Source organism: Mus caroli, unplaced genomic scaffold, assembly GCF_978045245.1.
Source record: "Mus caroli unplaced genomic scaffold, Mus_caroli_1 scaffold_12, whole genome shotgun sequence".
Lineage (NCBI taxonomy): Eukaryota > Metazoa > Chordata > Mammalia > Rodentia > Muridae > Mus > Mus caroli.
In genome coordinates, this window is record NW_028227267.1 from 32750522 (window position 1) to 32762362 (window position 11841).

Consider the following 11841-nt stretch of genomic DNA (forward strand, 5'->3'; position numbering starts at 1 on the left):
GTTTGCTGCCATCAGGAAGTATGGTCTGTATTTAGGGTAATTCTACTCATCTCAAATTATCCCATCAAAAAAATACCCTCACTGACAAGCCCATTGGATGGCTTTTGTTTGATTCCAGACAAAATCAGGTTGACAATCAAAATTAACCATTCTAGTGATTACAAAAAATGTATTAGCCATGTCTTGTATTCAAGACCTCTAATGCCTCCACTAAGGTAGGTGAGGAAGTCAAGTTACAAGTTTGAGATGTGTTTATGCTATAAAGTGATATCAAAATCAACCTGGTCGATATAGTGACATCCTGCCTCATAATAAAAACTAAAAACAGAGTTAAGTATTATAACGACTGCATACTATGCATGAGGCCTTATATATGTCATCCTAAGTAAGAAGAAGAAAGAAAGGGAAAGAGACCAGATAGAGGAAAAGGGCGGTAAGGAAAAGGAAGAAAGAGAAAGGAGAGGAGAGGAGGAGAGAAAATACGAAATAGAAAAGAGAAATATTCTTTCAGCTACTTTATGAAACTCTTAAGGGATCTAAATGACTCTATAAAGAAGTCATAATGTGCTCTTCCGGTCAGAAAAGCACCAGGGTAGCTAGGGCGCAGGGTCTGCTGACACTCGCCAGCTACCCACAACACCCGCCACAGGATCTTAAGACTTCTGGTGAGTGGAACACAGCTTCTGCTCCAATCCAATTGCGCGCGGGACCTGAGACTGCATTAGTTAGGGAAGCAGAAACCAGCCTGAGTAGGGCCACAGGCCCCATCCGGCCGGATAACTAGAGCGCAGGGTCGGCTGACACCCGCCAGCTACACACGACCCCTGCCACAGGCTTTTGAGACTGCTGGTGAGTGGAACACAGCTTCTGCTCCAGTCCAATCACACGGGACCTGAGACTGCTCAGGTTGGGGAGAGAGAAATCCGGCCTACATAGGGCCACAAGCCTCTTCCGGTCAGAAAAGCACCAGGGTAGCTAGGGCGCAGGGTCGGCTGACACTCGCCAGCTACCCACAACACCCGCCACAGGATCTTAAGGCTTCTGGAGAGTGGAACACAGCTTCTGCTCCAATCCAATTGCGCGCGGGACCTGAGACTGCATTAGTTAGGGAAGCAGAAAACCGGCCTGAGTAGGACCACAGGCCTCTTCCGGCTGGACCAGCACCGGGGTACTGCCAGCTACCCACGACCCCCGCCACAGGATTTTGAGACTGCTGGTGAGTGGAACACAGCTTCTGCTCCAATCTTTAAACAGTGACAACGATAACAACTAACCCCAGAAACCAAGACCACTCACCATCATCAGAACCAAGCACTCCCACTTCACCCAGTCCAGGGCACCCCAACACACCAGAAAAGCTAGACACGGATCTAAAAGCATATCTCCTGATGATGGTAGAGGACTTCAAGAAGGACTTTAATAACACACTTAAAGAAATACAAAGGAACACTGGTAAACAGGTAGAAGACATTAAAGAGGAAGCACAAAAATCCCTTAAAGAATTGCAGGAGGACACAGCTAAAGAGTTTCAAATCCTTAAAGAAAAACAGGATAACCTAATCAAACAGGTAGAAGTCCTTAATGAAAAACAGGAAAACACATCCAAACAGATGATGGAAATGAACAAAACCATACTAGACCTAAAAAGGGAAGTAGACACAATAAAGAAAACCCAAAATGAGGCAACACTGGAGATAGAAACCCTAGGAAAGAAATCTGGAACCATAGATACCAGCATCAGCAACAGAATACAAGAGATGGAAGAGAGAATGTCAGGTGCAGAAGATTCCATAGAGAACATTGGCACAACAATCAAGGAAAATGTAAAATGAAAAAGATCCTAACTCAAAACATCCAAGAAATACAGGACACAATGAGAAGACCAAACCTACGGATAATAGGAGTGGATGAGAATGAAGATTTTCAACTCAAAGGACCAGCAAACATCTTCAACAAAATTATAGAAGAAAACTTCCCAAATCTAAAGAAAGAGATGCCCATGAACATACAAGAAGCCTACAGAACTCCAAATAGACTGGACCAGAAAAGAAATACCTCCCGACACATAATAATCAGAACAACAAATGCTCTAAATAAAGATAGAATACTAAAAGCAGTAAGAGAAAAAGGCCAAGTAACATATAAAGGCAAGCCTATCAGAATTACACCAGATTTTTCACCTGAGACTATGAAAGCCAGAAGATCCTGGACGGATGTTATACAGACACTAAAAGAACACAAATTCCAGCCCAGGCTACTATACCCAGCCAAACTCTCAATTAACATAGATGGAGAAACCAAAGTATTCCACGACAAAACCAAATTCACACATTATCTCTCCACGAATCCAGCCCTTCAAAGGATAATAACAGAAAAAAACCAATACAAGGACAGGAACCACGCCCTAGAAACAACAAGAAGGTAATCCCTCAACAAACCTAAAAGAAGACAGCCACAAGAACAGAATGCCAACTTTAACAACAAAAATAACAGGAAACAACAATTACTTTTCCTTAATATCTCTTAATATCAATGGACTCAACTCCCCGATAAAAAGACATAGACTAACAAACTGGCTACACAAACAAGACCCAACATTTTGCTGCTTACAGGAAACTCATCTCAGAGAAAAAGATAGACACTACCTCAGAATGAAAGGATGGAAAACAATTTTCCAAGCAAATGGTATGAAGAAACAAGCTGGAGTAGCCATTCTAATATCTGATAAGATTGACTTCCAACCCAAAGTCATTAAAAAAGACAGGGAGGGACACTTCATACTCATCAAAGGTAAAATCCTCCAAGAGGAACTATCAATCCTGAATATCTATGCTCCAAATACAAAGGCAGCCACATTCATTAAAGAAACTTTAGTAAATCTCAAAGCACACATTGCACCTCATACAATAATAGTGGGAGACTTCAACACACCACTTTCACCAATGGACAGATCATGGAAACAGAAACTAAACAGGGACACAGAGAAACTAAGAGAAATTATGAATCAAATGGATCTGGCAGATATCTACAGAACATTCTATCCTAAAACAAAAGGATATACCTTCTTCTCAGCACCTCATGGTACCTTCTCCAAAATTGACCACATAATTGGTCACAAAACAGGCCTCAACAGATACAAAAATATTGAAATTGTCCCATGCATCCTATCAGATCACCATGGACTAAGGCTGATCTTCAATAACAAAATAAATAATAGAAAGCCAACCTTCACGTGGAAACTGAACAACACTCTTCTCAATGATACCTTGGTCAAGGAAGGAATAAAGAAAGAAATTAAGGACTTTTTAGAGTTCAATGAAAATGAAGCTACAACATACCCAAACTTATGGGACGCAATGAAAGCATTTCTAAGAGGAAAACTCATAGCTCTGAGTGCTACCAAAAGGAAACTAGAGAGAGCACACATTAGCAGCTTGACAACATACCTAAAAGCACTAGAACAAAAAGAAGCAAATTCACCGAAGAGGAGTAGACAGAAGGAAATAATCAAACTCAGGGGCGAAATCAACCAAGTGGAAACAAGAAAAACTATTCAAAGAATCAACCAATCAAGGAGCTGGTTCTTTGAGAAAATCAACAAGATAGATAAACCCTTAGCCAGACTCACTAGAGGGCACAGGGAAAGCATCCTAATTAACAAAATCAGAAATGAAAAAGGAGACATAACAACAGATCCTGAAGACATCCAAAACACCATCAGATCCTTCTACCAAAGGCTATACTCAACAAAACTGGAGAACTTGGATGAAATGGAGAAGTTCCTAGACAGATACCAGGTACCAAAGTTGAATCAAGATCAGGTTAATGATCTAAACAGCCCTATATCCCCCAAAGAAATAGAAGCAGTCATTAATAGTCTCCCAACTAAAAAAAGCCCAGGACCAGATGGGTTTAGTGCAGAGTTCTATCAGACCTTCAAAGAAGATCTAATCCCAGTTCTTCACAAACTATTCCACAAAATAGAAACAGAAGGTACTCTATCCAACTCATTCTATGAAGCCACAATTACTCTGATACCTAAACCACAAAAAGACCCAACAAAGATAGAAAACTTCAGACCAATATCCCTTATGAATATTGATGCAAAAATCCTCAATAAAGTTCTTGCTAACCGAATCCAAGAACACATCAAAACAATCATCCATCCTGACCAAGTAGGTTTCATCCCAGGGATGCAGGGATGGTTCAATATACGGAAATCCATCAACGTAATCCAGTATATAAATAAACTCAAAGACAAAAACCACATGGTCATCTCGTTAGATGCGGAGAAAGCATTTGACAAGATCCAACATCCATTCATGATAAAAGTCTTGGAAAGATCAGGAATTCAAGGCCCATACCTAAACATGATAAAAGCAATCTACAGCAAACCAGTAGCCAACATCAAAGTAAATGGTGAGAAGCTTGAAGCAATCCCTCTAAAATCAGGGACTAGACAAGGCTGTCCACTTTCTCCATACCTATTCAACATTGTACTTGAGGTCCTAGCCAGAGCAATTCGACAACAAAAGGAGATCAAAGGGATACAAATTGGAAAAGATGAAGTCAAAATATCACACTTTGCAGATGATATGATAGTATATCTAAGTGACCCTAAAAATTCCACCAGAGAACTCCTAAGCCTGATAAACAGCTTCGGTGAAGTAGCTGGATATAAAATTAACTCAAACAAATCAATGGCCTTTCTCTACACAAAGAATAAACAGGCTGAGAAAGAAATTAGGGAAACAACACCCTTCTCAATAGTCACAAATAATATAAAATATCTTGGCGTGACTCTAACTAAGGAAGTGAAAGATCTGTATAATAAAAACTTCAAGTCTCTGAAGAAAGAAATTATAGAAGATCTCAGAAGATGGAAAGATCTCCCATGCTCATGGATTGGCAGGATCAACATTGTAAAAATGGCTATCTTGCCAAAAGCAATCTACAGATTCAATGCAATCCCCATCAAAATTCCAAATCAATTCTTCAACGAATTAGAAAGTGCAATCTGCAAATTCATCTGGAATAACAAAAAACCTAGGATAGCAAAAACTCTTCTCAAGGATAAAAGAACCTCTGGTGGAATCACCATGCCGGACCTAAAGCTCTACTACAGAGCAATTGTGATAAAAACTGCATGGTACTGGTATAGTGACAGACAAATAGACCAATGGAATAGAATTGAAGACCCAGAAATGAACCCACACACCTACGGTCACTTGATCTTCGACAAGGGAGCTAAAAACATCCAGTTGAAGAAAGACAGCATTTTCAACAAATGGTGCTGACACAACTGGTTGTTAACATGTAGAAGAATGTGAATCGATCCATTCCTAACTCCTTGTACTAAGGTCAAGTCTAAGTGGATCAAGGAACTTCACATAAAACCAGAGACACTGAAACTTATAGAGGAGAAAGTGGGGAAAAGCCTTGAAGATATGGGCACAGGGGAAAAATTCCTGAATAGAACAGTAATGGCTTGTGCTGTAAGATTGAGAATTGACAAGTGGGACCTCATGAAACTACAAAGCTTCTGCAAGGCTAAAGATAACATCAATAAGACAAAAAAACCACCAACAGATTGGGAAAGGATCTCCACCTATCCTAAATCAGATAAGGGACTAATATCCAATATATATAAAGAACTCAAGAAGGTGGACTCCAGAAAGTCAAATAACCCCATTAAAAAATGGGGCTCAGAACTGAACAAAGAATTCTCACCTGAGGAATACAGAATGGCAGAGAAGCACCTGAAAAAATGTTCAACATCCTTAATCATCAGGGAAATGCAAATCAAAACAACCCTGAGATTCCACCTCACACCAGTCAGAATGGCTAAGATCAAAAATTCAGGTGACAGCAGATGCTGGCGAGGATGTGGAGAAAGAGGAACACTCCTCCATTGTTGTTGGGATTGCAAGCTTGTACAACCACTCTGGAAATCAGTCTGGCGGTTCCTCAGAAAATTGGACATAGTACTACTGGAGGATCCAGCAATACCTCTCCTGGGCATATATCCAGAAGATGTCCCAACCGGTAAAAAGGACACATGCTCCACTATGTTCATAGCAGCCCTATTTATAATAGCCAGAAGCTGGAAAGAACCCAGATGTCCCTCAACAGAGGAATGGATACAGAAATTATGGTACATTTACACAATGGAGTACTACTCAGCTATTAAAAAGAATGAATTTATGAAATTCCTAGCCAAATGGATGGACCTGGAGGGCATCATCTTGAGTGAAGTAACACAATCACAAAAGAACTCACACAATATGTATTCACTGATAAGTGGATATTAGCCCAAAACTTAGGAAACCCAAGATATAAGATACAATTTGATAAACGCATGAAACTCAAGAAGAATGAAGACCAAAGTGTGGACACTGTGCACCTTCTTAGAATTGGGAACAAAACACCCATGGAAGGAGTTACAGAGACAAAGTTCGTAGCTGTGATGAAAGGATGGACCATTTAGAGACTGCCGTATCCAGGGATCCATCACATAATCAGCTTCTAAACGCTGACACCATTGCATACACTAGCATGATTTTGCTGAAAGGACCCAAATATAGCTGTCTCTTGTGAGACTATGCAGGGGCCTAGCAAACACAGGAGTGGATGTTCACAGTCAGCTATTGGATGTATCACAGGGCTCCCAATGGAGAAGCTAGAGAAAGTACCCAAGGAGCTAAAGGGATCTGCAACCCTATTGTTGGAACAACATGATGTACTAACCAGAACCCGGAGCTCTTGTCTCTAGCTGCATATGTATCGAAAGATGACCTAGTCGGCCATCAATGGAAAGAGAGGCCATTGGACTTGCAAACTTTATATGCCCCAATATAGGGGAATGCCAGGGCCAAAAGAATGGGAATGGGTGGGTAGGGAAGTGGGGGCGCTATGGGGGACTTTTGGGATAGCATTGGAAATGTAATTGAGGAAAATATGTAATAAAAATATTAAAAATTAAAAAAAAAAGAAGTCATAATGTGCCAAGTAGCAGTGTTTATTAAATAAAGGGCAGCTTCTCATTCTCATGCTAATGAAATTTCACTGCTAATGCATTATGTTATATTTATTTATTTATTTATTTATTTTGGATATTTTATTCATTTACATTTCAAATGTTCTCCCATTTCCTGGTTTCCCCTCCAGAAACCCCCATCCTATCCTCCCTTCCCCTGCTTCAATGAGGGTGCTCCCCCAACCACCTATTCACTCCCTCCTCCCCACCCTGGCATTCTGCTACACTGGAGCATTGAGCCTCCACAGGACCAAGGCCCTCTCCTCCCATTGATGCCTGACAAGGCCATCCTCTGCTACATATGCAGCTGGAACCATGGGTTGCTCCATGTTTATTCTTTGGTTGGTGGTTTAGTCCCTGGGAGATTTCTGGGGTCTGGTAGGTTGATATTGCTGTTCTTCCTATTTTTAAAGATAAATTGAGGACTCAGGCCTGTGATTGTTAATGTCCCCTATCTTTGACTTCAATTGAAGTGCCTCTTGCCTTCTTAATTACTGTTGTTGAAGGAATCTACTCTGCAACATGGAGCCTTTACTTGAAAATTTGTTTTCATAATATTGTAAGTAGAACCCAAAATATTTTGACAACCACCGATTATATAGCTATATACCAGGAGTGTTAATCAAGCAAGCAATGAAGATAGTTGGGGTAATCACAGTGACTCACTCTGATAAGCCAGGAGTAGAATTAACTTTAGTTCTTCTTCTTCTTCTTCTTCTTCTTCTTCTTCTTCTTCTTCTTCTTCTTCTTCTTCTTCTTCTTCTTCTTCTTCTTCTTCTTCTTCTTCTTCTTCTTCTTCTTCTTCTGTTTATTATTTAGTTTTTTGTTTCTTTTTTATTGGATATTTTCTTTATTTACATTTCAAATGTTATCTCCTTTTCTGGTTTCTCTCCCTCCTGGAAACACCCTATCATATCATCCCTTCTTCTATGAGGTTGTTCCTCTACCCACCCACCTGCTCCCACCTCTATCTTTGTGGTGATTAGTAAAAGCTAATACTCACTTCATGATTGATTGTACCTCATCATTCAGTAAAACTCTTTGAGATTATAAAAAGAAAACTTGATAATGAATTATTCCATGAAAACTTTTATCTAGTTTAGAAACTTCCATGATTTATAAGTCATAAAGGAGTAAGATAGACCATGATAACTTTTGATAATATGACAAATTACAGAAACGTCATATCCCCTATTTGTTTTCTTATGGTTAGATTTCTCAGTTGACTTGAATATTCTTATCTTACACAGCTTAGAATATTTTTATCTAAGGTACACACCACTAACTAACCTTTTATTTTTTATACCTTTAAGAGTTCTTGGCAGTTAGGGCTATTATAGTCCATCAGTTCTAATCTAGTAACTGTTTCATTTTGTCATATCTGACAATTTGACATACATTTGTGGTTCACAGCAATATAAAGTAGCTGTCTCAAAGCCAAGGGAATTGTTACATTTCACTTTCTCGTACATTTTAAGTTTCATAACTAATCTGCATGGTGATTACATTGAGATCACATATAGAACAAAGAAATTTTAGTGTCTAAAAGTATTGAAATTTGTTTTTTTAAATAATTTATTTGTACTTAGTTCTTAGATTTTAAAAAAATACAAAGTGCAGAGGGATAAAAGTATTAGATCATCTAGATTGGTAACCTCTACCTAAACCATTAAGCCCCTGGGTAATCACTGCCACATTTGCCTTGAAATTTAAATCATCTACTTTCAGAAGGTGCTGTTTTATGTGAGGGGCAGAGAAAATAACAATGTCACGGAGCAGCAATTATGTTACACATGGGTAGATAAGAGCAGCCATATGCTGCTAATGTGAACAATGTCAGAGCTTTCTCAGTTACATCTTGGTTCCCATGGGGTTATTCTGATTGTTATGGGTACTTGAGAGAGTCAGAAAATCACCTGTAAGCTTATTCATTGGGAAGAATAGCCTGAGCATTGGGAGTTTGTGGTTTGTGTTGGTTACTCTGTGAGATGGAGTTCAGCCTGGGCTACATGAGATCCTTTCTGAACATCTCTGATGAATTGTTACAGTTTAGTAAACTTACACAGTCATTGTGTAATTTTTTAAATGCCCTGTCATCACCATCAGAATGTTCCACTTTCTTTCCCTATCTTGGGTTCTTCCCCATTGACAATTTCTTGATGGCCTTGAATCAGCTTCCCCAATTGTCTGCTAAGAATTCTCTTTGTATAATTACAACATTAAGATTAATTATTTCTAACTGCAATGTTTATGAAAGTAGTTTTATAATTATATTTTACAATATCAATGCCCAAACTGTTGGTTTTTTCTATAATTCCCCACTGAACTTTATTAATTAGATGTATTTACATTTGGGAATTAATGTTTCAAAACTGTTAACCCTTATTTGGCCATTAAAAAAAAAGTCTGTTTTCTTCTCTATGGGTGGAAATATCAAACATGAACCCCAAAAAAGGAGAGGAAATTGAATGTCATGAGGAGAATATAAGACAAGATGAATCCAGATAACGATTAGATAGGGGTGAAGTGGGAACATGCACAGTTTTTACTTGGGACTTTACGGCAGGAAAGGGCCCAGTTCATCACCATGGGTGTAAGAGAATGGTACAGAATAACATTTTCTCTCAAAAAAAGGTTTTCTGAGACCGGCACCAGGTTGATGAGGGAATGCTCCTGCACAAGGACTTCCCACTGTGCCACAAGGTCAGAAGCTGACTAGGAGACATTTACCATGTCCATGCAGGATGCTATCTTTAGCTGCTCTACAGCTTTCTTGGCTTGGGAGGGTCTGGTGGTGGTGTTATTAGATATGCCTTACTTCAGTCTGTGCTTCAACGTTGTTGGTGACCTCAAAGCAAACTTATCATTGAACAGTCCCATCCCAGGATGGGTAACAAGCCCCATAGAAGCTAGCAGAGTTTCCAAACTAGTTTTTTGTTTATTTGTTGTTTTTTGTTGTTTGTTGTTTTTGTTTTTTAATTATTATTATGTCCACATCTTATGACTTTGGAAACATGCAAAATGACACTTTAAAAATCACTTCAATATTCAAAGGTTTCTCTCTATTTTTTTTTAATTAAACCAAGCTTCATGGTTAAAGGTTTCATGGTTAAAGGCCAGTGAAAATACAAAAACAGGATTAAGAAAAACCTAACAGTTATATTTTCTCTGAAATAAATATTTCATTGAAAGATGATGTATGATAAAATCTGCACAATTTCTGAAATGCGAAAGATTCACAGGTTGGGACCCATCTTCTTTGCAATTCTATAATCAGCTCTTTGAAACATAAGAGATTGTGACATTCTTTCAAAGCTTGTGAGGAGGCTGTTAGGAATTATCATTCAAACTTGTTATCTTATTTTCCATAATTCATAACAAAATCACATCTCCTATTATGAGGCGCTGCTTACTGCACGTGGCCTCTTCCTTTTTTCACCCTCTTTACTCTATTAATCAGGGAAGATGTGCCCTGCCAGAGCATCACAGGAGAAACCAAAGCCAGAAGCCCAGGATTTCTAAACTTGATTAGTTTCTACAATTTATATTTCATCACACACGTACTGTCTTTAAATAGCTTGAGGACCGTGCATGTTTGAAATGAAATTTGCACATTTAACAACTGAAGAAGATCGTTCATTTTTTAAAGACATAATTCAGTCCTAATGAAGGATAGCAAGTAGATCAAGTCACTTCCTTCATTTAGCCTTTTTCATCTCTTCAAATTGACCGATTGTTAACAGGATCCTACAAAGAAAAATACTTAACATCCAGCCAACAGTAAATCAAGAGAATTGCTTCGATTTTCACTGTGATTTTGCTTTGAACATTTTGTTTCACAAACTGTTACAATATGAGTATTAGACAAACTAATGATAAATAAAATTGACTATGACGTACTATTCTTTGAATCATTCTTTCAGCATCTATCTTTAAATATTGATCATGTCTTATGACAAAAGGTCTTATCAGAACTGTGAAAGCCGAATACCTTTCACAAGGTTTTATAATCACTTGAAACTAAAATGTTTTGTAATATAGAATACAAAGTATTTTACAGAGAGATAATCTTGCATGTGAATCCTCTAGTATAAACACTCTAATCCTGCACTTCCCAAGAATTAAAGGGTCACAATATTATAATTTTTACAAAATCTTTATGAGTATATTTTTTCTCTTTTTATATAGTGTCCCTTTAAAATTCTTCTGCACTCATGAATAGAGTTGGTTTATAATTATCATGATATGTCCTTATTTTTCCATTAAAAATTAAGGAAAGCTTTGCCTAAAATTGTCTTAGCATTCTTTTCACTCTTATAGTTTGAACTATTTTGTTTCTGGCCTTTGAAATTGTTAGCATCACTGGTAAGAGATATAACACTATTGTCATGGGTAAGCTGGTGTTATCTTCTTACAGTGCTTAATATTGTGTTCTTTGCTTAATATTTTTGAAAGATTTATTTTTACTTTTAATCATGTGTATGACTCTGTATCTATGATACAGGTCTAGGGACATGAATGCATTTGCCTGCAGAGACAGGACAAGGTTTGGAATTTTCTGGAGCTGTGGTAAGTACACTGGATGGTCTCTACACCTTGAACTTTCCATGTCATTTTTCTTTCTTGTATTCTGTAAATTCTTTGATTTGTTTTCTTGATAATAACCAAGACTTCTTAGAAATTGTAGTAACCATTTTTTTCCTTTGTTGATGTTTGAAAGTAGCTCTTCCATGAGCTTCTGCCTAAGTGTTGCTGTCTTAGTCAGGGTTTCTATTCCTGCACAAACATCATGACCAAGAAGCAAG

General features: G+C 38.2%; 1 pseudogene; it reads right to left on the minus strand.

The window, feature by feature from the left end:
• Nucleotides 1-9618: 9618 nt before the first annotated feature.
• Nucleotides 9619-9940, minus strand: LOC110309697 (guanine nucleotide-binding protein G(I)/G(S)/G(O) subunit gamma-4 pseudogene; annotated as a pseudogene).
• Nucleotides 9941-11841: the final 1901 nt, after the last annotated feature.